The sequence below is a fragment of the Colobus angolensis genome, unplaced genomic scaffold (assembly GCF_000951035.1).
Source record: "Colobus angolensis palliatus isolate OR3802 unplaced genomic scaffold, Cang.pa_1.0 Scaffold101, whole genome shotgun sequence".
Lineage (NCBI taxonomy): Eukaryota > Metazoa > Chordata > Mammalia > Primates > Cercopithecidae > Colobus > Colobus angolensis.
In genome coordinates, this window is record NW_012111031.1 from 3,965,312 (window position 1) to 3,970,539 (window position 5,228).

A 5,228-nucleotide genomic window follows, 5' to 3' on the forward strand; every position below is an offset into this window, starting at 1 on the left:
ATTGCTGTAAGACTCCTACAAAATATATATATATTTCTTAGACTTTCTATCTAGAGAGGGAACTCTCTTCAGCTTGAGACCCCTTCAGTGATATTAAAATTTGGGGAAGGTTCTAAAAAGTCTTCCTTCAAAGTTTTTATACCCCCAAGCTACCACACTATTTCTATTTCTTAACCACTTAGCTCCTTAGAAGGGTAGTCCCCATTGGTTGTCTCTGCTTCCCCAATGTCTCAGCCTGCTGGTCCCTGGCTTTCTTTCACTACCACCAAGAGCACCCTACTGAAATCACTCTTTCAAATGTCGCTGATGATAATTGTCAATCCCATGGCTTCTTTTGGTCCTCAACCTACCTGACCTTTCTTGCAGTCAATATAGCTAACCACTTCCTCTTAAAAATTCCCTGGTCTTCCACAAATCTATGGTCTCCTTGTTCTCCTCCCTTGTTACTTCATAAATTCCTTCACTAGTTCTCTTTCTGCCAGTCCCTTCAATGTAAGTGTTCCCTAGAGTAATGCTACTCAAAGTGTGGTTCTTGGAGCAGTGTCAGTCTGCAAACTGTTTGTGTTTAGTCCACAAGGAAATAAGTACAGAAATTAAAAGGATAAGTGCTTAGCAGTGTTTATATCGATTTGACATTTCAGGACTATCCAAGTGCATGATCATTGGACATTGCTTGTTAAACAGTTCAGGTATTCTTCAACGTGGTTCTTGAGTTGTAGCTGGCATGGTTGTGTCCCTGTCATGTGCAATAGTATGACATTACAATGAGTAAAATTTCAAAGTTTGTCACCTGCAACCCAAGAGTAAAAATCTATGAAAATGTAAATATTTATTTACTTATAAACTTGTTGTTTTTACAATCATTTTCATTTTTAATCAAGCCTATTTTTTGGAAATTCTTACCTAAATTAGGGAAGTAAAAATTTGTGTCATTTGTTTTCACCCTAAATTATAGATGGCAAAACAAGCCTTACTGTCCAATTTTGCCAGTACAAGACACACATCAGTAATGTGTTAGTAATCATAGTAGCAAACTAAATAATGATCAGAGAAGTAATTCCAAAGAATTAAACAACTAGGAGTTTGTACTAATTTTACTCAGAAGTGTAATCCCCTGTTATTGAGTTTTTAGCCATAGTGAAGTGCTAAAATCATTACAGACTAATGAAACAATAAAGCCATCAAACTTAAAGGACATTTATATACAAAATATTTTAAAAACTAATTATAAATTTGATAAAATATCTGAGTATTTTCTATCAAAATAAGCTCCACATGCAAGAAATTAATGGATCCAAAATCCATTTATTTCATTGAAAGATAATTGGAGTGACAGTTTTTGAAACTGGCTACTGATGAAAGATTGAAGATGAATTTTGAAAATAACGCATTGTTTCCGTCATTAAGGATAAAAGTTAAAAGTGATTATCCTGCTTTTGTTAAATTGCTTTAACTCTTCTTCCATTCCCTTCAACATACTTTTGAGAGACTAGTTTTTATACTACTAGTGTTGTTAAAATAAAATATAAAAATAATTTAGATATACATCATCTCCTGCAAGTAGCATGTCACCAATTCAACCTAGATTAGATAATTTAACAAGCAAAGAGCCCACTCGTTTGTCACATTAAAACTTCAAATATTAACATTCATGCTGGTTGTTTAGTGGGAAATTGCTACTTCTCTCCCAACTTTTTGTTAGTTGTTATGGCTGTGAAGTGATAAATATTAGGAGGACAATGGCAATTGTCTTTATTAATGATCTATCTGGACACTCTCAATAAATGTACATTTTGTAATTTTTTTCTTTCATTTATGTTTGTTCTGATTATTTTTATTGAAATGTAATTCTATTTCTGTTTAATATAAAAAATGTGAGCTTGTACAATATTTGGTGTGCCTCTGTTTTCATTATAATTTTTTGCAATTTGTTTCTATTTTACATTCCAAAGTGTTAATATCAGTTCATGACAAAAGGGTAATGAAAAAGAATGAAAAGTTCTTTCATAGATAGTGTGGGAAACACTGGTCTTCAAGCATCTTCATTTCTCCTCTCTTCTTCCTCTATTTCAATCCCATGACTTAAATAACTTCCCATATGTGCATGTTAGATTCTTTCAGGTTTCAAGGAATAGAGACCTGTTCAGTTTATCTGAATTATTCAGGGTTAATAATAAAGTTTGGGGGGGAAAAGTGAAGGAAACAAAAAAGAATCCCTGCTGCTCCACTCATTTATCTTTTCATCCCCCAGCAGCAGGCTCCCCTCCTTCCCGCCATTGTGAATATCATCATCTTCATCTTTTTATACTCTCCTACTTCTGCTACACTGGCCTTCTCTCCACGCCACCAAACCACACTCCTCAGTGCAGAGAATACGATTGATTCTTCTAGTACACCAATTTCCATGAGCAGGACCAATTACATAATTTGCAGGATCCAGAGGAAAAAAAAATGCAGAATTCCTCATTCAAAAATTATTAAGAATTTCAAGATGGTGACAACAGAGCCTTAAACCAACCACAGAGTCTTTCTAACATGGAGAACTATGTGACTACACAGGCTGCATGTCCACGAAGCCAGACAGCCTATGAAGGTAGGTCTATATCTGTTCTCCTAACCAGTGGGGCTGCATGCCTAACATGTGCCCGGCACATAGTAGACATTTGACAAATACTTTTCCATTGAATGACTCTAACAACCTCATTTTAACTTAATTACCTCTGTAAAGACCCTATCTCCAAATGCAGTTTCATTCTGAGGTACTGGGAGTTAAGACTTCAAAATATAAATTTGAGGGAAACAGTTCAGCCCATGATACCTGGGACAAGAATGTTGGTGAGACTTTAAGCTCTCTTCTGATAAAGAGACTAGATATTTCTCAAAACAGATGGGGAAGGAGATTAAATAGTCAAACAAATCTAGTCATCACAAAGGCTCTGGCTCATTTCTGGGGTGGTGGGGTGTAAAGATAACAGACCTTTAAAAAAAAAAAAGTTAAAACATTTTCTGTAACGTTTGTATTAAGCCAGTATTATTATGCCTTCAGTGCAGGCTCAACTCTCCCTGGCAGTGGCAAGGGCCAGGGTCAGTGACTGAAGCAACAAACTGCCAGATTACTACAGCTCAAGCCAATGCACAAAGCCACTGCACCAAGAGAGGAAACTCTTCCATTTCCAAACGTGTTGATTTCTCCCCATCAAGGAAAACAGCTAAGGCAGTTTATTGATATTTTCTTTGACCAAGTCATCAGGAGTCACATAGACATACAGCAGTTAAGAAGTGGCTGTGACTGAAGGCACATCTCGTTCGTTTATAACCCTTGTAATCCCAACCTTTGTTTGATGCACAAACGCTTCCCTAGTTCTCCCCACCACCACCACTGCACCTCCAAGTGGGGACAACGAATTGTTTCATTTGCATGTGGTTTTTCTCATCAAAGGTGTCATTAACATGAGACAGCCCCAAACCAAGGAAACCAGAAGTGGGGTTTGTGCTTGGTCTTACTGAGAGCTTTCCCTACTTGACCAGACCCCAGCATTGTTCCAGCTTTGTCTCTTGTGGGCTACAGGAATACAAACATTTTGTTGTTTCCTCTTTTTTGTTTTCTTAATGACTTGATGAGCTACACATGTTTCTCTAAATGCACTGATTTAAATTCACACAGTTTCTGCCAACTAAACTTAATGCATTTTCCTCCTCTTCTAATCAATAAAAGCCATCAGAATGTTTTGGGTGAAGATGAGTGGAAGGTAATAAATTACATACTGTGAGCCAGGTGTGGTGACTCACATCTGTAACCCCAGCACTTTGAGAGGCCAAGGCGTGCAGATCGCTTGAGGCCAGGAGTTCGAGACCAGCCTGGCCAACATGGTGAAATCCTATCTCTACTAAAAATACAAAAATTACCCAGGCATGGTGGTGCATGCCTGTAGTCCCAGTCACTCAGGAGGCTAAGGCAAGAGAATCGCTTGAACCCAGGAAGTGGAGGTTGCAGTGAGCTGAGATCACGCCACTGCACTCCAGTTTGGGCAACAGAGTGAGACTCTGTCTCAAAAAAAAAAAAAAAAAAAAATTACATACTGTTGAGTATGGTCTAAAAACATAGAGAGAGACTATACTTCAACAGTATGACAGGATTATGTTAGCTGCTAATAACAGAACCCAAAATAACGATAGATTAAATAAAAGATCAGTATCCCAGGTTAAAGTCTAGAGGTAGGAATTCCAGGACTAAGTGAAAGTTCTCCTCAGTGAAGTCCTCAGGGGACACAGGCACCTTCAACTCATAACTCTATCATACCTGGAGGGTGCTTAAGGGTCCAGGATGGCAGCCAAAAGTCGTACCCACATTTTAAACAGCGGGGTGCGGGAAGGCATAAAGAAAAAGCCAGAGGCACACGCCTGTTCTCACTTAAGGAAAGTTCCTGGAAACTGCCACAATACACCTTCGTTTACATCCCATTGATCAAAACGTGGACACAAAACCACACCTTACTATGGGGATACAGGGAAAAAAAATTTTTTTTTTTGAGAATCATGAATTCATTAACAGAATTCAGGGATCTCTTAATACAGAAGCAAGGGAGAACAGCTGTTGGGGGACCACCAGAAGTCTCTGCTCTAAAGAACAATGTAAATACCCCATGGTAGACTGTAACACTGACGGCCTACAATGAATCACACCTACTGACATTCATGCCTTTGTGCAGAGTTCCACACTGATGCTGGGCTTGGCCTTGTGACTTGTTTGGCCAATAGCACCTCAGCAAGCACCTTGATAAGAGCATTAGGGCTTGCTGTCCTAAAATCCAGGTGCCACGTGAGAAGTGTGGGTTAGTCCCTATGAAGATGACAGACCACATGGAGAGAGAATCTGAACCCATACCCACCCATCTACCAGAGAAGATAAGCAGGAGAACCAGTGAATCATTATTGCTTTAGTCATTAATTTGGGAGCAGTTTGTTATACAGCGATAGATAAGTGGTACACTACATAGACAAGTTTCTGCAGTTCATTGAGCATTAGCACCGAATAAGTATACAGCAGTGTTTGGAGCACTAAGGAGAGTATAAAATATTGCTTAAGGCTGGGCGCGGTGGCTCAAGCCTGTAATCCCAGCACTTTGGGAGGCTGAGACGGGCGGATCACGAGGTCAGGAGATCGAGACCATCCTGGCTAACACGGTGAAACCCCATCTCTACTAAAAAAAAAAAATACAAAAAACTAG

General features: G+C 38.9%; 1 long non-coding RNA gene across 1 annotated transcript in view; it reads left to right on the top strand.

Annotated features, from left to right (window-relative positions):
• The window catches only part of LOC105510070, a 7,315-nt gene extending 3,652 nt beyond the window's left edge, over positions 1–3,663 (top strand). Inside the window, exon 3 of the long non-coding RNA XR_001001520.1 lies at positions 3,047–3,663. This is a non-coding gene — a long non-coding RNA (uncharacterized LOC105510070). The remainder of the gene's footprint in view (positions 1–3,046) is intronic.
• The last annotated feature ends 1,565 nt before the right edge of the window (positions 3,664–5,228 follow it).